This window comes from Crocodylus siamensis, chromosome 2, assembly GCF_052110815.1.
Source record: "Crocodylus siamensis isolate JL-2025a chromosome 2, ASM5211081v1, whole genome shotgun sequence".
In the NCBI taxonomy this organism is placed as follows: domain Eukaryota; kingdom Metazoa; phylum Chordata; order Crocodylia; family Crocodylidae; genus Crocodylus; species Crocodylus siamensis.
Window position 1 is genome coordinate 69,206,936 of NC_143396.1, and position 26,577 is coordinate 69,233,512.

At 41.0% G+C, this 26,577-nt stretch overlaps 1 protein-coding gene across 13 annotated transcripts in view; it reads right to left on the reverse strand.

Moving 5' to 3' along the window:
• Window positions 1-26,577, reverse strand: part of TENM3 (teneurin transmembrane protein 3) — a 2,356,642-nt gene that overhangs the window by 220,997 nt on the left and 2,109,068 nt on the right. The gene's annotated exons all lie outside the window — the stretch shown is intronic.

Consider the following 26,577-nt stretch of genomic DNA (forward strand, 5'->3'; position numbering starts at 1 on the left):
TTACTGTCAGGACACAGCCACCCGTCCAGTACTAAGAAGAACTGAGGTTGTATAGAACTTCCCTGGGGCTCTCAGTGACTTGCATGTTACTAAAGGCTCTGGAGTCAGAATGATGTAAAATTGTTCAAATCCTCTGGACAGATCTAAGTTTCTCTGGATAAAGTGTATTACATACCCCTTGGTGGGCTCACTGTGACACTCTTAATGGAAAAAGAAATTCTCAGTGTCTTTTTTTATCACATTTTTCCTTGACCATTTCAGCAAGTTCTAAAAAGCTGTAAAATTAACTATCACTGGTATTGGTGCTGACATGACTTATCAGGGTGAGCTGCAGTGTCATTGAAACCGCCTTTGCCTTATTATGAGGGGGAATCCTCTACTGAGGTATGTGCGGAGGTAGAGAAGAAGCAGTGTTCATGATCAATAATCCTTCCTTCTTTTTGACACAGCAGTACACTCCTGGACACATATGAGAGGAGACCCCAATAAACCAAGATGGCAGATTATAAAGTTACAGGCTAGATTATGGTTAACTCATCCACTGCAGGTCATACATTGATACCTGGTATAAAATGTTTCTGAAACTCCCTCCAAGGCCGTTTCACAATCTGAACAGAGATGACAGAAAAGAAGTTGATGAAAGGAAGTATATTTGCAGGAACAACACTGGCACTGGATGCACATCTGGTGCTGGTGCCGATGCCAACAGAATTGATGCCTACCCAGTAGCGAGGTCAGATGGTATGGCAGTTCTACAGTACCTCAGTACTAGGGAGTGTCTACTGATCTGTGCTGGTGTCAGTACCAGAATGGGGCGTGAGGTCAAAGTTGCTAGTGGTACTGCAATCTAGGTTTTCTGCATAGTTGGTAGCTTGCTTCCAACCCTCAATGTCAGGAGAGCTTGGTAATTTGTCCTTTGAAGGTTGTACTTAGAAGGAGTGAGTTTGTGTTTTGACAAACCTAGGTGGAAGCAAGGAGTAGATAAGAAAAACAGAATAAAAGATATCCTATCACCTGCTTTGTTAAGTCTATAGAATTCCAAGGTGCGAACATAATCACACTGATAACTGATGCTGAAAAATGCCTGATGGCACAACCCAAGTAGAGTATTGTGGTCAATGAAAAAGAGCCATAAGGCCTTTTTAATTTATTGATATAGAACAACTTAAACATCAACAAAGCAATTCAAGTTAGTTAACTTAGGGTCTGATCCTGCTAACACTTTTGTAGCCATTTAATGTGGCTTCTCATGTACTTAAAGTTAAGTGCGTATGTATTTACAGGACCAAAGTATCATGGTACAAATAGAAGAAAAGTATTTTACAATAAGACTTACCTGTATCTCATATATCAGGACTAATAAAATAAAAACAAGAAATGCCAAAGCAAATTTAAAATGAGAGAGGGGAGAGAAAGAGGTTTGCATCTACCACTCCCCAATCTGGTTAAAACAGTGATACTCAACCTCAGGCTCATGGACCACATTGGGCCTGCAAAGCTGTCATCCATCGCATGCGTCTCCTCATGGGTCCAAAATTTTAGTGATGGGGGAGCAGTAGCAGCTGTTAATTGCTGCTCCCCTGCTACAAAATTTCTGGACCCATGTACCACACATGGGCCTGGAAGGCTGAGCACCACTGGATTAAAATATTCAAAATAGTACTTCTAAATTTGGAGTGACAAACAAACTACCACAGGCATAGGTATTTGATGGCACAGCTGGAATTTGAGCAATGCAAATTTCTGTATTCAACCCATATTTTGGTTCTATGATCTAAGCAGTTACCCATTTGCCATTTTGTTTTCAGTTGTGCGTATAGTTAACTTCTTTGTGCATGCTGCTGTTGGTTTTGCATTCCCAGTATGAGCATCCATTGTACTATATCAAGTCCTTATGATTCTGCCCTTTATAAATTTGGGATAAGCTATCCCAAGAATCATGACATACTATTGCACCCCACAACTGCTCTGAATTTTTAAAAAAACATATCACTACAATGAGCCATACTTGTGTACAAGCAAAAGCATGAAATATGAAGGTCAAAACATTTTCAGTTGACAGCTATATTTATATCCAAGCTGCTTCAATCCTGCTGGAAGGAAAAGAGGAGGAAAAAATCCTCCTTTCTGTTTTGGGCTTTTGTGCTTAGATATCATGGGGATAGGAACTATGAAAAAAAAACTTAAGATGGATAAATAGAGTCTATGTAGAAGGAAGTCCCCATTTATAATCTTGTACTTCATTTTTGCCAGAACCCAATGATTTTAAAACACCACTGTGGGAATTTTCTCCTCCTGTGAACTATAAATATGCCACAAACTTACAATACAATGTGTGAGGCAATGCTATAATTGGTGAATTTTGGTGCCAAGAACTACTTTTTTTTGACCAAGTGGTTTGAAACAGTTTAGCACCCTTATCCCAGCAGAAGTATAAATTGTCTCAAGCCAAAACATGCACAGTAACTTCCTGCTTTATTTTTAGCAGCCATCAAGGAAAGCTGTCAAACACATTTAGGACCATCAATCAATTAGCATTAAAATTTACTATTTTTCAGTACACTGGAAATGTTCCCTTTACAGCTCAGATTATTAGTATCCAGAAAAGTTAAATATACCTCCTATGCCCTGAGTTCATGTGTTAGTGTGGATCCCATTTTAGATACTTGTGTCTTGCGTGTGCAAGATCAGGTTCTTTTATTGGCAGTGCTCTCCATCAGGTATGCACATGTTCTTTGTGCTCCTGGGTTAAGGTATAAATGGCAAAGGAGCCACTGCTCACCCTCTTCTCCCCACCTCCCTCCTGCCCTTTGCCCTTTTCCTTCAAGCACACACAGCAGTAAGATGGCAAGTGCCTGACCTGTTTTTCATGTTTTGCTTCAGATTCATTCCAAGTTGCTTTATTCTGTGAAGAAATCCTCACTTCATCATCATTTTTTTAAATATTGAAAAAAAATGGAGGAGGGAAGGGAGGTTTAAACTCTATTACAAGACGATCTGACACCTTTAATAAAACAACACACCCTATTCTTCTTCTGCTTCAAAGAAGGACACAGCCATGACAAGCATCCTGTCCAGTATATTTTGTCCTACACCCAAAAATCAAGAGACACAAAGCTCAAATTCCATATACTCAAGACATTCCATGATGGTCATATCTGATACTGGAGAGACATCCTTTAGGTCACTGTGAAGTCCATGGGGAAGTGACCAGGAATTATACTGCCAGGAAGGAAAAGAAATCACCTGCTGGGAACAACAATGATCCAAAAGGTCATGAAAACCACTTACCAAAACAAAATCTCTGCTATCGCTCATGACAGCATCAACAGCACCTGCATTTTTCTCCCTAACACTAACTCTGGAGCAATGTCCTACCACCTTCATCGTCTACCTCAGGAAGTGCCAAAGGACACCAAGGGAAAAACATAGCTCTGAGTGGGCACCAGGTTTGTCCCAAAATGTAAACTGGAAAAAAGGGATAAAAGGACCTGTGGGAAAAAAAGGGCCTGAAAAGGACTTCTATCTTTTGGTAGCCTAAAACTTATTTTGAAGAGTTTGCCACAAAACTTATGTATTATAAACATTTACTTTTGCCTAACAAAAAGTGTAGGATGTTCTACATTACCTGAGGTCCACAACAGTTTTAAGTACTTTCTCTCATTCTGAAAAGTAACAATAGAAAATGAACGACCTAGTAAAATGTGACCAGAAGTTCTGAAAACAATACATCCAACTCATTATTTCTGTATTACGAAACAGTATTTTTTTAAATTAATGAATATATGAAATAAATACCTGGGAACGATTTTAATAATGGAAGAAAATTTCATCAGGATTTTCTTTCACAGTGTGATTATGTAGGCAGAATCTGTGCATTCTCCTTTCTAGATATTGACAATTACAAAAACAGTACTATCGAGATTTAAGAAATTACTGCAACTTTATAAAACCTGAGGAGGTGATTGTTCCAAACATACAGGATCTTCAGAAGCTTTGTCCCCTTGTCAGGTTAACTTGTTTTCTATTTGTTCAGAAATCTATTACTAAACCTGCGTGTTTCTTCTTGCTCTGTTGTACAATCTATTGCATGTAATACTGATACAGTGAATTTATAGCCTGGGAATACTCAGGCTGATAAATTAATGCAACAGGTCATTACTAAGGCTAGGGACAGACATTCAGTTTGTAACTGGGCAGATATTCTCTCTGGACTAAGGAAATTCAGGCACATGCCTGCAGTGACTCAGGCTAGAAGCCAGGGGGTGTTAGAACAGCTCTCCCTTCCCTTGCACAGCATTGAGCTGAGGAGGGGCATGGCTAGGGGGGTCTGCATGCACCATCCCAGGCTTTTCCTCACTCGCTGCTCAAGGGGTGGGAGTGCTGCCAGCCCCCAGCTCCCAGCTAGCACTTTGAGGCAAAGCGGGGCTGTGCAGTGCATGCATCTGTTGATGATGCGGAGCTTTTCAGTTTCCCTCTCCCTGCATCTTTATACTATCTGGAGCAAACTGACAGGCAAGCAAGCCAGCAGGATCCTGACAACAGTGTATTTCCCCATCAGCAAAACAATAGCCTCTCTCCATTAGTTCAAACTCCTCTTAAACAGCTTACCAGCTCACCTGTTGATTAGCTCCAAAAAACCCTAAGTAGTTACTGTTCTGTGTGCCTGTCCCAGTGAAACTGGAGACACGCACACATAGATACCACTTGCTATTAACTACCATACCACATGCCTAGGGTCCGTGGGGGTGGGGTCTGTGCTATGGGAGATGGGAGGGTGTGGATCCCGGATTCAGTAGTGAGGGGGGGCAGGTAGGGCATGGGGAAGCCAAGCAGACCCTGCTGTACCTGCAGTCTCTGCCAGAACTCTGGCCAGGGAGTAGAGGGGAAGGGCCAGCTCTGCTGTGGAGCAGAGGGCCCTTGCCCAGCCCAGAAAGTATGCTGGGGGAGTCTGGTTTATCTTAAAGCAGCAAGGGATCTGGGGAAGACATTGCATAAAGTGGTTTGAGCCAAATCAGTTAAGTCTGATACTATATTCAACCAGGTTTATCTCAAACTAGTTTCAGCCACTTTAAAACTGGTTTATATGCACTGAACATCTGTTCTCTTACAGGTTTAACCCAGCTTCTGATCACTAAACTTGTTTGTGTGTGATGTCAGTCCCTAGCCTAAATGAATCAGATCAAAATACATGAGCACCTACAAAGACAGTACAGTAAAAGCTCTGTTATCCGGCATCCCTTGGGAATGGGGGATGCCAAATAACAAAATATGCCAGTTAATTAAGTGGCCCGGAACAGGCGTCCTTGCCTATTTGGGCTGCCGCTTCTCCTACCATGTCCAGGGCATTGCTGCCCCTCCCATGGCATCACCGCCCCTCCCATGGGCCCTGCGGGCCCCATGGGACAGGGAGGCAGGCCCCACACAGCCTGTTATGCCCCCAGGCTGTGGGGGCTTGGAGAAACCAAGTGCCACGGTGAGCACTTCCAGTTTCACTTTTTCTTACAAGCCAGCATGCTGGTTAACAGAGCATGCCCACTTGTAAGGTGCTGGTTACTGGACGTTTTACTGTATATATAAAATGCAGTGAGATCAATGTTTTATAGTATGTTACAAATTATATCCCTGCTGCTTTTGTAAGGATAACTTAAATAAAGTTGTCTCCTTATTTTATAAGCACTAAAATCACTTGAAAATTCAAACGAGTAGTGGAGGCAAAAACAACATTAGGTTAGTAACTAATGTCTAGACTGGGGGGGGAAGGGCACAATTATTTTGGGCAGGGGGCTACTTACTGGGTTTTGGCAAGCCATCCAGGGCCGCATGACAGGCAGCCCAGGGTAGATAAATATTCATTTTCTAAATTTTTTAGGGGCCCCACGGGCCGGATAGAATGGCCGCATCTGGCCCCCAGGCCGCATTTTGCCCATCCCTGGTCTAGACACAGAATTATAGCAACTCAGACATGTCCAAAACGTTTCTACTATCTTGCAAGAAAATTCCAAGAGACTTACAAGAGAAAGTGTGTGCGTGTATGTGTGTATGTGCATGCGCACACATGCATACACACCCACATACAGAGAGGAGGAGATGGGTAGAAAAAAGAAAATAAGAAATATCAAGATAAAGGCCAGTCCATTCACGTCACCTTGCCTCCAAGAATTTTTATCTCAGCTTCAGTCCACCAGATGAATATCATCTGCCCTCAGTGAAATGTGTAAACTATGCCCATGTAAGCCTCTGATGCACAAATTAATAATTTACTTCACATGTCAAACACATACATGCTACCACTGCAGTCATATTAGGATACCATTCTAATACTGGGTTTCTTACGTTTGTGCAAAGAGCAGTCTTTTGACATGCAATGATGTCAGTGAGGTCCTATTTTTGGTGACTGCCTGTCACCTCTTGGAAGAAAGAGGATGTGTGGTGGAAATAACTGAGGCATGAAACAGTATAGGGAATTCAGTCCTTTAAAATTCTTTGGGTATTTCCCATGCCATTAATTTCTGCAAGAGAAATCTGAACTTCCACATTAGAACCTTAGCTAATAAAATACCTGATTTTTAAAATGTGGTTATCATTTTAAAGCAAGGCATTCAGTTAATATCTTGGTATTTGCTCACTTTTCTTGGCTGTGTGTCGGGGAGCAAAATAATGGGAAGAGGGGCATACAAGAGCTGGAAAAATAGTATGGGGAAGCTGACGTTATGTATTAGATGACTTTTCAGTGTAAACACAGAGAATGAATTTTGAGATCTTGAAATCCTGAGATGGGTGAAAGTTGACCCTTCTGAACAGCTACTTAATGTGGCAACAAATCATTAAGTTTGAAGAAATCTATATGGAAGATAGCATAATTCTCTACTTTCTCTACCTAATTCTCAGCTTTCTGTTCTCAATTTTTTAATTCTCTTAGAGGTATGATAGTGGAAGCCAAAAGCAAGACACCTACTTGGGGTACCACAAAAGTTCAGCACCTGTGTAGTTAGAACCATACCTCAGGGCTAAAATCATCAATGCCAAAGGGTTTCAGGATCATACCCTACTGCCCTCTTCATGTAGCCACGAATTCCTTTATCAGGTACCAAGAGAAGAATTGGCTGGGCTTTTAGATCATTTTTTTCGCTCCAATGGGTTTTGCTGCCACAGAGAAAGATGCAGAATCAGCTTAAAGCAGGCTGTTTGGCTTTTACTCCTCATTCCCCAATTAAAAAGAAGCTAATTTCTGTTTGCTTTGGCTCCACATTCTGTTGGCCATGGCACAGATGGTGGGACTCACTCAAGGCTGAATAGAAGGGTTTAAAAATGTCTGGATAATGAGAACTCTAATTTGAATTAGATGGAAAGAAATATAGGTTTTGTTCAACTTAAAATGCATACAGGAGGATAAACTGTGCTGCATACTATTTTCTTTCTGCAATGTGGAGGCGCTCATATTAAAAAAAGAAAAAAATGCATGGCTATTTTAATTATGTAAAACTGTAATCGGCATTTATTGTGTAGGGCTTCAGAGGGATAGAAAGCTGATTTTTTCATTAAATAGATGCCCCAAGGCAGATACATTCTGAGCAAAGCACCTTTTCATGAGATGTACCTGTCCCATAGAGAGAACAACAAAGAGAATGAGAGAGGGAGGTAGAAAGCTTGAACATAGAGTTGATGATAATGGAGACAATCAGAAAAGGGGGGGAGGGGGAGAAGGAAGGATATAAGAAAAAGCAGAAAGGAGACAACAAATGGTCTTGTCAAAGGTAAGTTGTTTACTGAAGGAGAAAGAAAGGCCCCCAGTAGGAGAGGAACAAAAGAGGGAAATGATTAAATGAAAACAAATAAAAAAAGAATGGGAAAGAAAAACAGACAAGGAATGAAAGCATGAGACAAATAAGGAGGGGGAAGGCTCAATGAAAAACCACGTGAGAAGTAACATTCAGTGAATGAAACAGTCATCCCTAATGTTACACCCTATGTTTGAGCATATGGTACATTTCAGCTCTCTAAATCTGTTGCAGAGGGGCAGCAGGGTTGGTTTTTGGAGACAGATGCTGGGGCAGCTGGACACAGGACTGTTTTTCTCTAATTTGTTCTGCTGCTACCCACCCTCTGTTCTGCTTCCAGGCTACTGCTCACTGATGGCTTCAAACCATCAGGAGGAGTAATGACAGCAGAGACAAAAAAGCTACCTGATTACCTGGGCAGCATGAAGGGCAAATGCAGGGGAAATCTTGTGACCTGCCTGCAGCCCAGCCGGATGCCCAGTACTCCAGCTGAGATCTAGGCAGCAGGCAGAAGTGTCATTGGAAACTGGGGTATTTGGAAGCCCTGTAAAATGATGTGCTATTTCAGGTAAAACACGGACTCCTTCATTTCATTATTTTTTCCACAAAGAAAAGCTTAAGCAGTTTCTCAAACCCCATAATGTTAATCTTGATATATAGAACGCTTTTTACCTTATGCAAACTAACAAAAACATCTAGACAGAGGGGCCTGACTTTCTACTGCTCGTAAACTCAGACCCAGGCACTCTGGGGCACATCTTGGCTCTGCTGCTTATGTCATCACTCTGTCCCCACTCCCAATTGTTTTGGTGATGGCAAGGGGTACCCATACTCTCACAGGATATGGGACAGTAATATAGACCCCCTTTAACACTCCAGAAGCAGTAGTGGGGCCTTGGTTGGACTAGAAAAGAGAAAAATTGTTTGTTATAGTACCAGTAGCACAAGTGGTGGTAGGAAGAGAGCTCCACAGTATTTCCCTTTGTATTTGGTACACATTTGATTTGTGCAAGTGTACTGGCCCCAACGTACCTTTTGCTTTCCTCCAGCTGTACCCATAGTCCCCTGTTGGAGGGGATGGGTAGGGGGAGAAGGAAAGAGACAGAGGTCACGTACAGGCGTTATGCTTCTACCATGGGAATCACTGCTCTCCCGGTGGAAACTACATGGGTACAAGCAGTCATTCAATTTCTCCTAAGGTAAACATGTCCCTTCTGGGAGAAAGATCTTCCAGGTATAAACCTGGAAAATCTTCCTTGAGAAAGAATCTCTCTTACAAGCGCAAATGTCTATATGATCCCCTCCCAGTCTGGTTGGGGAGGGGAGTAAAGCAGCAGTATTATGATCCCCATACCTTGCCAGATCCGGGACTACCCAGCTGGCGGGAGGCTTTGCCCTGCTGCTCCTGTCCCCTCCTGGACCAGTCCTAGAGGGAACTCAAGTAGTGGGGAAAAGCCTCCTACTTGCTCCCAGACCAGGGTTCCTGGTTAGAGGAGCAGACAGGGGGCTTTGCTGCATTGCTCCCTCTGTTCAACTCCTGGCTACCAGGAACAGAGCAGAAGAGCAGCTGCTCTTTACTGGTTTGAGGAGCAAGCTGAGGCTTTGCCTTGCTGCTCTCCTCTACTCCCAGAGTGGTCCAGAAGGAGAGGGGAGCAACTGCCACTACTCCCTGCCTCTTCCCCAAACTTAAATTCAGCAAAAGCAGCTTCACTCTGAATCCAAATGTCGACCAACAGGATCTATAGCCTATCATTCCTTTTAATAAGAATAATATATATAAATGCTACAATAAACTACTGAACACAAGACACACTTGGGTAGACTGCTTTCTGCTTTTGCTCAGATATTATTTCTCCCAGTACCTGTAACTGTTTCTGCCAGTATTTCTGCGGTCATTTAGCCTCTACATGATAATGTATCTGAAGACCTAGGCTAACAGCATAAATAATATACGTGTGGGTGTTTGCATAAATTTCCCTTGCCAGCTCAGTGTATATGTGTGCAAGGTGATCATTAAGCCCCATGTGGAAATGTCCCTCTGGGCCCCTAGGCTCAGAAGGTTATTCCACAGATTTTTCAGGAAGGTGGAAAGGAGTTTATAAAATATCTACTTGCATGTCTCGCTTTGTCTGTGTTTTCTAATTTGTGCCTATTTGCACACGGCAGCAAGAATTTACCACCAAATACGGAATTTTTTATGAGATGAAATTAATATAAAATATAGTCAAACTTGATTGTGGGCTAAAAGGTCATGGCTGACACTGTTGAGCAAATTAATACCAATTAAGTTGCATTATTCATTCAAAACTGAAAAATAAAGCTAAAATATACTCCAAGTTATTATAAACCCACTGATTAACAGCCTCACAGGCATAGATTAGAAAAGCCATTTGGGATAAGCAATTGTATTGAATTTTTAATGTAATACATTATAAAGTTGATACTTTTTAGGGTAAACTATCTCTTGAAAAATACATTATGAAGTGATTTAAACCTAATGCCACAAGTTGCCAAAGGGTTTCCAAGTTGGTGCCGCAGAAGATAGGCCAGTGGTTGGTTATATTAGTAGGAGCATTATATCTGCCTTACATTTTTATACTATGTTTTAAGAAGATTAGAATTGTAAGCTGCTACTATTTTTAAATGTTAGTACTAATAACAATTGCAAACCCAGTTAATTAACAATGATTTGGACACTGTTACACATTTACAATCCCAATCCACTTCTTCTCACTTCACAGTAGCTTTAAGAAACAGCTTTCAGCTTTGCCATTTTTATCGCTTGCATCTAGAGTGCCTGCTGGCAAATCAGCAGCATGTCAGAAACCAGTGAAGAACATGAAGATATACAAGTGTGAATTTCACAAAGCCTGTTGCTCCTACTATGCCATATATTTTTGGCCAGTAAAACAATATAAGTACTTAGTTCCAAAACCCCATGTTGTGCATCTCATCCCAGTAGCAATTACAGCAAGAGTCCAGCTGTAAAAACTTGATGGAGAAGCTGTGCAGATTCAAAGAATCAAAAGCACAATTCATTAGAAGTGCTTCACTTGCTTTCTGAAGCATTTTCGCTACAGGCACTCACTGACAGAGGGGTGCAAGGTCATTCCTGTTCTTGCCTTTTCCTCATTGAACAGGGAAAACTACTGGAAAGTAACCCAGAAACACAGGATTGCCAACAGTAACTATTTTATACCATTCCAGAACACTCCAGAAAACAAAAACAAAATGAACCTTCCCCACAAGAAAACCTGCAGTCTTTTGAATGAAGTCAGAGCTATTAAAAAGCATATTCCATTTGTAAGAAACTGCTTTGGGAAATTTCTGAAGTAATTCAAAGATTCAAAAAAAATTAGCGTCTGGCATTCTTGATCAACAATAACCAAGTTAACCCACCTTGACAGTCAGACATCATAACATCTGGCTTTATGGTAATAAATTCTGTTTTAAAACATATGAATAGTTACCATATAATAAGATCAAGGATCTAGGAAGCATACACAAAATAAGATTTGAAAGGTTCTCTTATGATTAAGCCTCCATGTTGTGGATATAATGGAATAAAGTTACTGCTAATTGTTACAGACAGAGTAACTAACTTTTCTTTCTTTTATAATTACATTTCCATTTGTAATGTTTTGACTAGGCATCTTTGAAGATATAACGGTTTGATGAAACACTGTACCCTCTCACACCGAATACTTCCTTTGCAATGCACTACCCATACGCTAAGAAATATTGCAACATTTATTTTCAAGGAAAAAAAGGGAAAAAATACACTTGCAGGTTTTTGTAACCATAGAACCAAGGATACCAGTTTATCTCAAAAAATAAAAAAAAGTGCAATATTTCTACAAAAGGAAGTTTTTAGTCTTCAGTGATAAATGATCAGCAGCTCAGACGAAAGGAAAATCCTTGAATGTTTTTTATTCTGGCTTAGACAGGATATTTCATACTTATGAATTCTAATGATTGAAATAATTCTACCAATTACTTTGTTGCATTCTACTATGCATAGTCGAGTATGTAATGCAATAAACTATGCCTGAATGGTCTGTTTACCCCACAGCAAGTAACAAGGAAAACTCTTTCCCCTTAAAGGACTTGTCTCTTTGAAATGCACAAACTGGCAAAAAGCCAAGGGAAGCTGGTGCTTAAGCAACCAAGACTGAGCAGTGCCTGTGTGCATTTCAATCTCAGCCAACCGCAGTAAATGTTATTGGAGTTTTTGTGCTGTAAAATTGCTGCTTTCATGCCCACTGCATCTGACAATAGAAATCCTTGGTCTTGTATGAGGGAGGGAGGCTGATGTGCCTTCTAGTCAGATCTCTGCATCCCTTAAAAATAGGGTTACTACTTCAGTGTACTCTTAATGGGTTAGTGACAACAAGATTCATGTCAATGGTGCATCCAGACAGAGAAAGATACTAAATGGAGAAGGCTTTTTTTTTGTATGAGGTGGGGAAGAACAAAAATTATTCTTTCAGAGTAGCCCTGAAGCTTTTAAAGGCAAAGAAAATATACAAAAGGGTGAAGGATGTTGGATTAATGGGTTTTAAATCCTTTAGGTACAAAAGGAAGTTTTCAAAGCAACTTCAGAATATGTTTTCTTGTTAAAACTACATCATCATCAATAAATGCATTTTTTTAATTTAAAGTGATACAAGTTTTTACATTTATAGGTTGAAATGTTAATCCTAAAATCTTAACTCACATTTATAATTATTTCTATTCCAAAAATAGGTCAAATTCTCTAACAGTATTTCATTTACTTCAGAGAAGTTCTGTCTATTTTCAACACCAGAAAACTGAACTGTGTTTTTTTCCTTTTCACTAACTAGTAGGAAGAATCTGATGCAAATGCAAACCAAAAAAACATCAAAACTGCATTGTCTTTTCCAGCTGCATTACCTTTTTGCTTTTTTGCTGCTTTGCCTTTTTCAACATGGTAGATTAAGAAGTGTGCTGCAGTTGCAATCTAATGACCTGATTCCTTTATAACTAGAACACTCACAACTCCCACTGAAGTCAGCTGCCACAATTTGACGTTTATGAGAAACTGTGGCACTGGTCTCTACGTTAAATTACAACAAGGGCCAAATTCTGCCCCGGGATGTATGTGCACAGCTCTCATTGTTATTTATGCAATTTAAGGGCTGAATCTGACTGCAAGGCAGACACCTACTTCCACTGTCAATGGGATTGACTAATTGCAGCAGGATTGCGATCTTTTTAGATGTTATCAGAAGTCCCTGGATAGTTGACATTTTTCTTAAAGCTCCAGCTCTAGGCCTCATAGGTGCAGAGAAAAGCTTAAAAGCATCTTTCAAATGCTTTGTAAAAACACAGGAAACAGAAGGAATCTAACCTTTATCCATTTAATTATTTATCATCATTTTCAGAGAAGGTCTAATATTTTAACTCTGTGTCCTAATCCAATCAGGTTTTCATAGCTTTTTACAAACAGCTATGAAAGGAAGGGGACTCCTGAAGGACTCTTAATGCTGGGGATGCTGAAAAAGCACTATACCAGGCAGCAGGCACGTGGTAAGTAAACTAATAATTTTTAGTTGCTGAAAGTCACAATTACACTAAATTACAATAAATAGCACGAATTAATACATTCACTACATTTGGAAAAAACTAGTAAAGACCTTACATGGATTAGGGCAGGGGTGACAACCTATGACCATGGGCTGGATCTGGCCCACACAGCCTTTGGATCTGGCCTGAGGAGTTGTGCCTTTGGTGGCATTTGGCAGTGGGAGGCTCTCCTTGTACCTGGGCCCCTAGCAGAAAGGGAACTCTGACCATGCTATGGCACAAGCTGTGGCAGAGGGGGGCTTTCACTATACCAAGGTGGGGAGAAGTGGCGGTTGTAGCTGAGTCCTAATGTCCACCTGTTCCTGAATCAAGCTGGGTCATTCTGGTCCACCACTGGAAACTGTTGCTGACCTCAGGATTAGGGAACAGAGTTAAAATACTGGACCTTTCAATATTACATATCAAAATTATGATACATAATAACATATAAGTTCTGCATTATTAGGTACAATTCTTGAGCCTGACTCTCACAGGTTTAACAAAGCTATAACTCTACACTGATGGCATTGCTCTTGATTTATGCAACTGTGAGGCAAGAGAATGGGATCACAATTAGGAGACTATTACTGATGCCTAGGTTGACTACCAGCTGGGAGAGCTGGATCTAGGGGTTTTTTTTTAAATGTCTAATTAAAAACCCGCTTTATCTTTGTCTGTTTTCCTCTCTAACTTCTATACATCACCTGCCTTTTTTGGAGCAGGCATGTTCTCTTGTGTGCTGATTCCTGGTTTGTCTCTTGTTTCTCTTGTCTGCAACACTTCGCAGAGTGGAGTGTAGAGCCTAACTGAGGCCTGGGGACACTACTATACAAATATTGAATTAAACAACAACAATTGAATCAGCTTCCTTATGGGGAGAGATAAATTTTGACTCTATAATAGCCTAAGCAAAATGTATATGTACTTATAATGTGCACAGATGGGCAAAAGGGAAATGAATGAGTTTGTGGCTTGTAACATTCCTACCACTAACCTTCTGAGGAACAAGTTTGTTGATCTAAATCTAGCTGACATTTGGAGGGAATTCTTTTCTTTTCATAAGAATGTTTTTTTTTTATTTGAGTTGACATCACTTGTATGGAAGAATCATTTACATCTTCATAGATTTTTTTTTACTGTGCATGATATCTTTAAATGTGATATGGGGATGGGGGGAGGGCAAAGAAGGGAGAGAAGGTACAGTATATCCTTTGTGCATGACACATTTGGCAGGTTGTCCCATCTGGCAAGCATTCTAGTATGTGGAAGATAGTTTGTCACTCCAAATCCCCCGATTCATGAGGAGGCTAGGTTCTCCTTGCAGAGATATTTCGCAGTTAATGATACAGGAGGTGTGGGAGAGACTGTTCTTTGAAGATTGTGAAGGCCATAATCAAAGAAGAAATAATTGGTCTTGGATCTTCTATTAAATAACAAAGATTAAAAATTACAAAAATTCTTGAAAGGAAGACATTTAGCTACAGCATTAAGATATGAGAACTAACTGCCCACTACTTTGTAAAATTTTATTTTGGTGGGGTGAAGGTGAAATGGGAAAACTTTAATTTGCTTAATTAAACTGAACAAATGTACATTTTTTTTTGCATTAAGTAAGGGACCATGCTGACAGAAGCTTGGCATAGCAACCAAAACAAAAAGTATACAGAGACAAATTAATCAAATCAAACATCAAAAAGGGATACAAAATAAATTGGCTGGTATTCAGAAAACACTTGTTATGTTTAAAAGCCACTCCATTTGCCCACAACATGTGAAATAGAGAAATTAGTCGATGATTCCTTGATCTGTACCTAAGGATAGGGAGGTCACCTCCCTATATTGTCTGATTTCATATGTATGAGATTAAATGGCTTGATAGCTACTGAGGAAGCGCTACAAGCATTGCTGCTATAGCTGAAACAACAAAGCTCTAAGCCCAAATTAATTCAGCATGCCTTTTTGTAAAATACTCCAATCAAGCCTGAATCTGTTCCACATCTATTACAAGTTTGTTGCATCACTTTTTGGTTAACCTGTATACAGTTGTAAGTAAGGTTTATCAAATTTACCAATAACTTTCTAAGTAATGCCTTGAAGAAGTACATGTCTGGGGCAAGATAGTTCTGAGTAAGCGCACTAGTTTTGGCTGGGAAAAGAGAGCCCTGCCTTAGAGGAAACAGAACAGTTTGGTAGTCAGAAGTGGAAATTCTACAGAGGAGACATTGCAGACTCATAGTCTTAAATAAGTACAATGCAGATCAACTCTGCCTTTCTAAATTCCTTTGGGGGCTCTTGCCCTAGGGTTATGAGCAGTCTATATGGAGGTCAAAGAAGTGCAAGCTTTGACAATAGTTTAAGCATGTTACTAAGGTGGCAAAATCATCTTTTGCTTTTTAACAGATTGCCCAAATTAAAAATCAAGGACAGGTCTGCTCTTGCTGTTGTTTGAAAACCTTTTAATTAGAGGGACTATCACCATAGAATAAACTTTGGTTCCTGATTGTGGCTTAGTTTTTGATGGTCCAAAATTTCCAGTCAGGCTGTAAATCTCTGCTTTTATACAGAAAGTAGAGGTTGCTGACTTTATTGAACCTGTTTTCTGTACATATTCATCCTGCTTATTTTCAGTTCCTGCCTCATTTTAATATTTTTTTCCTATTTGTAAATCTCTAGGATAATTGTGATTTGTGTTTGTAATGTTTTTCAAGATGTTTACAGTCTAAAAAGTTATTACCTACTGAGACTACATTGTGTCGTTGCCATTACTTGCAGAAATTCTGCTTAACTGCAAAGGAAAGAACTTTTGAAGGTGTACAGCAATTATAATTGTATAGAATTCCCTCTCTCTCAACATAGAGCTAGAAGGCAATACATCATATTGTGCATGCAGCTAGTGAAACACTATTATCGCGCTTTGGTATAATAGTCACTACTCTAATAAACTACCTGACCATGTACACCTCATTTGGAAAATTCATCTACAGTGGTATAAAAGACCCAGTAGGTTATCTAGTCCATCTCTCCTCAGCCAATGCAGGATTGTTCCCAATAGTACAATTCTGGTATTTTTATTCCTTCTAAGTTTTAAATGTTACAAGTGACAGAGCTTCTACCACCTCCCCTGGGATACTATTAGACATCCTAATAGAGCTCACTGTCAGATAGGTTTCCTTGCTATTCAGCCTAATTTTTCCTTCCCTTAGTTTCTTCCCATTATTATTAATTATATCCCTAGATACAGCACTGAAAGTTTTCCCTCCTACCCTAGAAAAAACTGTTCACCTTTGTCCCCAGTTTGTCAACGCTTCACCTAGATACATAGTAAGCATTTAACTCTTAATTTTTCTCCTGTACATCAAACCTTTGAGCTCTCTTAAAACAAATTACCAGATGTTTCTATATATGTCTATATTTGACAGAAAATGTTTAGGAAGCAAGAGGCTCATTACTGAAATGAATATTTCAAGTCTGGTCATACTAGAGCCTTTTCTTTCTCACCCTCTACAATACAATTTAGTGCATTTGAAATCCCAAATTGTAGTGACCATTTACATTGGACACGTTACCTATCAAACACGCATCTAACTGGTTGCCCATCATGAATCCTGTGAATTTCTTCCACGTTATTATCTCTCAGGTTTCTTTTGAATATTTGCATTTCAGAATGGTTTGCATTTTGCCTATTTACAATTCTATTAATGACTTGTTTAGTCCCTTGTCCAGATCATGAACAATGTTAAATAAAAACATGACTACAACTTAGCCCTGTGGTGCTCTTCTGGGTATCTTCTCCAAATCTAATATTTTCCTTAGTTCATAGTCTCATGGCAAATTTTCAGGCCACTTGAAAGTGTTTTTTGACTAAGCCAATTTAATTTCAGACAAGAAATAGGAAAGAGCATCTCGAAGTGGTAATAAAGACTGCAGATGAGCAAGAAGGTCATGAAGCCTGTTATTTCTACAAATTCTCTAATACAGGCACTGTGTGCTTAGTTGCTATTTTTCTTTAGCCCCCACACCACTGAATTTGCTTCTATTTTGGGGGAAGAGTAGAAAAATGCCATGTTTCGTTGGCAATTAGGAGCTGGTTTGACGGACAAAAGTGTGTGTGGGGGAGAGGGGAGTAGAAGGAGATGTGGCTTGAGGGAAACTGAAGAAAACCCTACCAAGATGTGTATCTGTGATATTTAGCCTGTGTTGTACCTGTCCATAACTGTTTCTCTGAACCATTTCAGGCTCCACTCTGACCACCCATACAAGAAAATAAGGGAGTGATTTACATAATCTAAGTTCTCTTCCACAGGCTACATCCAGCACGAACAACTAGGAAGAGAAGCAAGCAAGTACAGGACTACCGCTGTCCCTCCCACCTTATTTTCCTCAGGCAGCAGGGTGGAAAGAGGCAGTGAAAAGCGACTTTCAATCACAATGTGGTCCCTGCTTTACATCAGACTATGTCAAAGTGCCATTACATTTTAAAATTTCTAAAGCATGCTTTCTCATTTGTTTGTTAAAAAAAACTGAAGGGTCCTGTTCCTAATTTTGCTCTTTGGGCTTTACTATGTAATCAGAAATAATTTACAACAACAATGATTCATTTTTGAATGAGGAAGGGGCTGGACCCTTTGCATTCCCATTTGTATCTGGTTCTAATAAGTCATTATGATGAAATACATTTCAAACGATGTGTTGTACGAGTATCATATCACTGACCAGCTAGTGCCCTGAGGGTACATTTGATATCTGAGGTCTTTGAATAAGAGGCCTTATGCACACTCACTCACTCCTGTTAGACTCTTACCACTTTGTAGCAACTTAAAATCCACAAGTGTTCTCCTAACTTTGTTTCTGCAGATAAGGTTAGCCTCTTTGAACAGAAAAGCCCATTAATCTAGAAGTCCCATAGGAGTGGAGCAAAATCTTGTTTATCATATGTCACCTAGTAGATCCGCGATCATGGATGAGTGAAAATATTTTATATTATATTAAAACTTGTTTCAGGTCTTGCCATCAGAGACTACTATCATCAGAAGTGGCTGTGTAAGAACTACTAGAACTCTGGTACAATATTAAAAATGAAATATACTATATAGGTATTCCATAAATCAGGGGTTTTCAACCTTTTTAAATCAAAGTGCTTCTGGCGGCTGGAGCAATGGGTGGTGCGCAGCCAGATGCGGAGCAGGGGGATGGAGCGTGGATGGATGCAGAGCAGGATGGTGTATGGGGAGACTGTGAGAAAGGAAGCAAAAGCCCCCCCCCTTAACTCAACCCAGGCCCCCTCCCAAATGTGCCCCGATACTTACCACAGGGACAGCAAACAGCTGTAGCTGGTGAGAGACTCCGGGGCAGAGAGAACAAGCTTAGCAGTTCCGGAGCTGCCTGAGCCTGTAAATCAGCAGGAGCAGGGGGCATGGACTCAAAGAGGAGTGGGCTGCTCAAAAAGCAGCTGAAGACTCAGCTGCAGGGAGGGGAGAAGGACTGAACACCAGCGGTGAGACCAGGTGAGTGCAAGCCCCGAGGATGGGGGCAAGAAGATGGGCACCTGCAGAGGGACACTGGCAAGGGAGCTGGGGAATTCAAGCCCTGGGGGCAGAGGGATCTCAGGGAGCTCCACCAGAGAGAAGCAGCTCTCTGGGACACCACAAAGGAGAGCTGAGGCCCCAACAGGGAGCCCAAGTGCTGTGGTGGGGAGCAGCAGAGGGACTGCTGACACCCCCAGGCAGCACAACAGGGAGAGAGACATGGAGGGACATGGAACCCAGTACAGGAGGGAAGGGCAACACCAGCTAGTGGGACAGACAGGCCTGAGGGGGAAAGGGACGCAGGCCCAAGGGAGACTTCCCAGAGAGGGCCACCAGAGGCATGGTACAAGGCTGCCGCCCCTCCCAGACACCTATTAGGCAAAGAGGGACAGAAGAGTCCTCAGCAAGACCAAGGGGGCCATCAGCGGATGCTGACCTTTTAAGTTTGGTTTTATTCCTGAGTTATGGTTAACCCCAGACTGGGGTATGTTTGGTTGCCAAGGCCACAGTCTGAAGATGAAGGATGGCCTCTGGAGAGCTGACGGCCAGAAAGCCCTGACCCTTGGAGGTAGGCGGTGTGGATGAGACGAGATCATCCAAGAGCAAGGCCTGTGGAAAGCAGAGTCTGCCCTGACTGTGGATGTGCTAAGGGTTGGGTAAAGTGGAGGTTTGGCGCCCCACAAAGAAACCCAGGGCTGAGAGCCCCACGGGCAACCTACTGGGAACTGCTTCCCAAGAAGAAAATAAAACATCAAAGACGTGGCAGGAAAGTAGGCGCAGCAACTGAACCATCTAAGTGGTGCTGAATTTGGATCTTACCCTGACGTCGCTGGGGGGCAAGGCACCAGCCAAGGAGGGGCCAAAGCCCCTATAACACCTATCAGTGACACAGATATAGAGTGGGCAGGCAGGGATGGTGCGCGGGTGGGTGAGCAGCCGCATCCTAGAAGCAGGGCCAGGGCGGGGTGGGAAAGCTCACTGGGCTGGAGTGAAGGCAGCAGCACCCCTCTGTGGAGCAGGCAAGCTCATCAGGCTGGTGGGTGGCAGTGGTGGCCACTGCGTGCAAGGTTCCCCACCCCACAGAGGGGTGCCACTGCCCTTGCCCCGCCCCGGCCCTGCTCTTGGGAGTGGTAGCTCCATCCCCCACCCACCCGCATGTACCCGCTGGGACCAGTCTGCATACCCCCAGTTGACAACCCTGCCATGAAGAGTTGTTGAAAAAAAGTTTTTGTTGCATTTTGTTTTATTGTCTTCCCACAACCAGTCTGATTTCTGAAAGAATGACCCCCACTCCTTCCCTCCACCCTAAGATCTAGGAACAGAATTTCTAACTCAGCTACTATGTTTCCAGGTTGTCAATAATAATACTTCGCATTAAACTATGGGCCTTCATCTTTATTTTGGCTTAAACTGACAATTCAGTACTGCTTCTTGCATTAAAAGACATCTTTGCAACCAAACTATAAGCAACTAGTTCTAGCAAACTATTTCTCCTAAAATTACTACAAAACTGACAGAACCCGAATGTAGTCCTGAAAGAAGGCTACAAACCTAAAAAACACCTGTAAAATTCCTAGTTTTACTTGGTTTGTCTTGTGTAGAAGCAGATTTGATCAAAAAAGAGAAAAGAAAACACTAAGTCAGGTTAGAGAATCTCTCCTCCTAGCTCGTCTCCTATCTCTTGAATTATTCTTCATCTTATAGCAATGTCCAGAATTTTCTGTCTCTTATGAGCCAGTTCAGCATTCTTTCTAAAATAATTCTTTTGAAGGAAGAATATTGAGGTGCTTTAAGAATTGCTTTCCTGGGGAACAGCAAGTTACTCTGATCTGCACAGAGAAGCTAGTTTAATGGTAGAACAGTCTGTGAAGCAAGCTGCTCTCTGGAGGAAGGGAGCAATAAAAGTCAGAATAAATCTGTCGCATTACTTGAAGGGATACTGCCAAGATCAAGGGCCCTAAACTTTAAACTCCCTCCTTCTGAAATTTATATCTATAAACATGTCTTTTTTAGAGAACTAAAATTAAGCTTGTCAGTACAGGTCTGCAATAACGTTAAAACTTTAGCTGAGCTGCGATTTTAAAAGGGAGCAACACTTACTCGGTATAGCAATACATTTCTTATATTTGGAGAACACAGGGTAAACGATGCTTTGGTACTAAAACAAGACTTAAATAAAAAATGTAAAAATTGATTTAATCAAAGATTTCATTTTCTCATTTCTTTTTTTAAAACTATTTTCCTGAATAAAAAGCTAATTCCCTCGAGTTTATCAAACAGACAGATCCATTTCAAAGCTCAGATTTATATATTACTGAATACTTAATCAGATTCTTTATATTTTTTAGATCTGCTATGCTGGTAGAAATGAACCTGGACAAAAACCATTAAAACCAGCTGTTAGTATATTTCTGAGCTGACTGAAAATAAAGGCACTTTAAAGTTGCTGATACATGTAAATTCAATATAACGGAATGCAGTCAAACAATAAAAGCATATTCAGTCAGCACCTTTCATCCTAAATACTCCCAAAGTGCTTTTTTTTTTTCAGACAGTATACATATAAGGATAACTCACCCAACAAAACGTGGCAGCTGTTCTGCACCAGCAACATTACACAACAGGGGTTTTGCTCTTTTGTGTATGCATGCATGCAGGTTTAAAGGAAGAGTAGTGCAGTTGAAGGGCGGTGCAGCTGAAAGTGGAGAGGGTGTATTAGTTAAGAAGAATGTATTATTCAAATTGAAATGTGCCCAGGAAGCCAGGAGTAAATGCCCTCATGAAAAGTTTCACTAAAAAAAAAGAATTGTAATAAAAATAACGGTATGAGCATTTACAAGTCATGACAATGAGAAGCATACTGGATATGAAAAATTCTGAAGGAAAGTGAACCAATAAATGGATGGAATTTGTGGATGGCGACACAGACATTTTGTGATTTGCAGACTCTGCCGTTATCTGCTCTGCAGGTACAGGAAGAATACTTTTTCAAGTCTGGACTAAACTTTAATTCTGGAAGACTAACAAGAGATGAAGAAACTAACCAGCAGCTATTCCTTTTCCAGGTTCTGAACCAACAGGTAGCAGGTAGAAACATCACGTTCTTACAGACTTACACTGCTTTCATTTTCTGTTGGTGGAGCTGTGCTAACAGGATAATTCTTTTCTTTTTAAAAGACACATGGCAAATTTTATGACTATCGTATAAACGACATTTAAATCAAGAGCACAAAAATTATAACATCTAGGTTCTAAGGTTGTCTTGTCAGGTCTCAGTTTGAGAACACAGTGAAAAATAATTCTCTATTTTACCACAGCAGCCAGAACTATTAAAATTTAGTTAATTTGTTTAATCTCTGTGAAGGTGGAAAAGATTTCCCTGTTCATTCCTAGCCCTTGCTAAATACAGTAACCATTTTTAATGACATCTTAAGTCAGGACTGTCCAACAGGTGGCCTGAGAGCCACCTGGGACCTATGAGGGGGAGTTAATCTATGGCCATAAGCTCCCACCCAGCTCTTGCTCCCCCGCATTACTTATGCTGCTTTAGCAGTTAGGGTCTCAGGGCCCTCCTCTGGCTTCCACTTCCTGCTCTCACTCAGTGGGGTAGGGAGGAATGAGGTAGCCAGCAGTGCAGATTGGGATATCCACACAGAATATGCAGCAGGGAGGCCTGTAGCCAGGAAGCTGAGGGGTAGCAAACTGCACAACATGGTGCAGTGGGAGAGAAGAGAGAGAGAGAGGGGCAAGGGAGGTGGGGGAAGGTAGAAAAGAGGATGCCCACATGATATCTGGCCTGGGGATCCTGTGGTTCCTGCTGATGCAGCCCTTGCTGCTCCAGCTTACAAGCCATGCAGCTGTCAGTCACTTAGAACACTTGTCCTAAGTGAAGACGCAGACTTAAAAAAGTTTTCAGGTAGGAAAAATTGAAAAACAGTGAAGACCAGGCAAGAAAAGCAGCCTGTGAACAGCATCTGGTTTACAACATGTTCATTAGGGCCAATCTAAAGTCTTCTCAAACCTTTAGCACTTCATAAGTAAACAGCAGCCTTGCTTATGTTGTCCTGCTGAGACAACAGAACAACTCTAGATCGGGGGTCGGTAGGCAACTCTGTAGGGCAGCGGGGCTGGGTGCTTGTGACTTAGCTGCAGCCACAGGCTGATGTCCCATGTCGGCCACAATCGTTTGGTGCTCTGATCCTTTCCCTGATCTGTGCCTCCCTCTGCTTACCAGGTGCTGGTGCAAGCTACTCCAAATGCTAAAAGGGACCAGGAAATTTGACAGCAAAGGCACAAAGCAGGAGGCTTTAAGTGGCCACTTTAAAATGGCTTCTTTAAATTGCTTCTTTAAGGCAGCTCTTAAGTCAGTGTGCCATCCCCACCCCCAGTCAGACCTTTGCAGGCTGGATACAGCCCATGTGCCAAAGTTGTAGACCCCCATTCTTGGCAGTTGTGGATGGGACCTACTTAATTTTATTTGTGGTGGAGTTGGTTGTAAATTCAACAGATATTTTCTTGACTTTCACACAACGAGGCTGGGGAGAAACTTTCAAAGCTTGGAAAAGTGGGGGTAGTTTGTCTCCTAAAACCACAGGAATATTGGCAATCTCATATGCTTTCTAAGGTATGAAAAATCCTTGTAAAATTTAAAGTAGTCAGAGTACTCTCTCTTCTTCCCTACCCCAAAACAAACCTCTTAAGAATCACAAATAATGTTGCTTACTCGTGAGTTTCCGTTCCCGAGAGCTCTTTTAAGTTAGCAAGAAAATGACTGAAGGGACCTGCAGGTTTGCTGGAAGCTCAGCCATGAGAGAACACTGAGACATTTACTAAGAAATCTGAGCAGGAAATCTGGTTATGGTGGTACTCTAATTCTGGTTTGTGAGGGTAGGACAGTGAATTTCTTTATTAGCATCTAGGGAGAGAGATGATACCCGCTTCCTATCAGTGTGCCAACATACAAGGATGCCCATACAAAAGTTTAATGGATAGTATTGTTGTACTGTTAAAAGTTACAGTCAACTAAGGCAAGTCAGATAAATTAAAATTGAGGACTCAATTCTGGAAAACACTTGAGCATACACTGCACACTTAGCTTTAAAGTCAGTGGGAATTAGGTACATAAAGTTAAGCATGCATTTAAACACTTTGCTGAACAGAAATATTTTGCTGAACTGGCATTCTATTCCTCTGAACATGTTAAAGGCGATTTCATTCTGCTGTTCCCTCTTTCCTTTTCTTTCAATTTAATATTACACACAAGTTTCATTTGTGTGCCATTTCCCCAATTTCTACTGTACATAGTGAATGAATAAGGTTGTACCCTTTACATGCCCCCACAGTATTCCTGACTTGAACTCATTACATCATGGTTTGATTTCACTCATTTTCTCCTTCAGTAAATGTTCAGTCTCTCACTCCTATGCAGGACAATGTTTAAATAATCTCTAGTATTCAGCAGAACTTTTGTTATAAATTCTTCAATAGCAATGGCTGTACAGTGACCTTGTGCTGAATCAGTATCAGAAGATACTGATTCCAACTAGAATTGACATTTTATTTTCAAAAATTGGGGAAAATCATCACAATTTACTGACTTAGCTCTTGCCATGGATGGCTGCAAACCCAAATGCAACTCCTCAAACACATGTATACGTAATAAAAAAACAAACAAACCAGACAGATCAACATAAAACCTCCCAATCTTTATGAGATGAGATGGCAACATTTACATTTTGGTCTGCCAGCCATGATTACTCCTTTTAAAAGTAATGAAAAAATTGTAGGCTACTACCCAACAATCCTATCATCAAGACAAAAAAATGCTTCAAAGATTTAGGAGCAGATTCTCTTCCACCTTTAAGACATAAATGGATGTAAGCACTTAAGGTTGATTCTACTGCACCCTGCTGAAACCTCTGAAAACCCATATTGCATCCACACACCATCATCTGGCTGTAAGGACAGTCATATAGGCCAGGTACAGACATTACACTTTTACTGGTATAAGTGATTAGTTCTATACCTGTAACAGGACAGAAGTTTGGCATACAGACTAGTTTAAAAATGGTGTAACCCAGTCTAAGACCCTCCCTGCCTTCAAATGGTGAATGTGTGTTCTGTTCACTACTGATCTAAGCTACGTCGTTAATAGACCACTGTGTAACTTAGATCGATTCTGCCTTGGGCTTTTTGCATGTGTATACGCTGCGCTATTTTATGAAAGAAGGTAGGTTTGGTTTAGTGTGCAGAGCTTTCACTGAGCACTGGATTTCCAGCAAGTTTTGTATTTCAGCAGGATCAAACTGCCTGTTCTGCTGCCCTGCCAAGTCGGGCAATGTTTCACAGAGATGAAGAAGTGAATGAGAAAGGCAAACCTTCATAAAAATCTCTTGTCATTTCTGCGAGCCCAGAGATTACGACCCTATTATATTTTTGTAACTGCAGAGCTCTTAATTGATTAAATGTTGAGCAAGTCTTCATACCTTACCTTGGATGGCAACCAAGTGACATGACCCCAGAATTACAAATAAGTGCACAGAGAGGTTGCACAGGTCACTTCAGTCAGAGCTAAAAGTACAATTCTATACAATGCCTTAAGTTTGAGTGGCCAACCTCATGCACAGTTTAATGGACCAATTTTCAGCAAGCACTGAGTATCTGCATTCTGTGAATCCTATCTTTTCTTAAATCTGCAGTTGAGCAGAGTCTGAGTTGAAAGTGGAGTGGGTGGGGTGGGGGGGGGGGAGAGAAGAATCCCAGTTACTTTTCAAAACTCCCATCTAAGAAAAAGTCAATCCTATCACTCAGCTAGTCTTCCCAAAAGAATATGCCTGACTATCTTGTTTCTAGCCAGCTACTGGTTTAACCATTAGACCATGAAACCCTCATAGCTAGGAACAGAACATAATATTCCAGATCTCTATTATCCAATTGCTGTCTAGGAAGTGTCTGTGATTCCCTGGTAAACTGTGTTTCAAGTTCCCGTCTAGTGGATAGACCACACAGAACAGTTACTCCTTAAGTCTGTCCTGCTAAGAAATGAAAAAGCCCAATTTCAAGCCCAGTTGACAACTTACTGTACTATCATACATGACAGAAGTTGTTTTTTCAAATTTCTGTTTTAAATTCACACAGTATGATGCAATCCTCCACACTGCATTTAATAGTTAAAGATCACTGTATTTTGTTAAGGCATAATGCACAACCAAGCATCAGTGTTCTGAGTTTTAGTCACTTACCAGGCATTTTGATCGCCTGTTTACACATCTAAAGGACGGGAGGTATGGAATCCTGCATCTCTTAGTTCACTGGTATCGCTAGTGAGAGGCCAAGGTACAGCGCCTGCATGTCTGGAAGGCAGGGATAGTTTCCCCTACCCATCCCCCCAACACAGATTGTATTGCATGGCTGCATAGTTTTCCCATAATAACCTGTCCTTTTGGCTAGGAAAACCACAGTATGTCTAGGATCTTCTGCACTCAGGAAGTACTATAGTAGGATATAATCCCATCATATGCTAAAGCTAAATGTCAAGTCATTTATCCAGCTTTAACCTACTATTTGAAAAGAACCACAATATAGGCTAGTTAGACCTCTTCTGCAAGTTATGGTACACAATATACAATTAGTGGTTACTGCTCTATATGATTACGGCTTCTAAAATAACTTCAATGAACTATTTT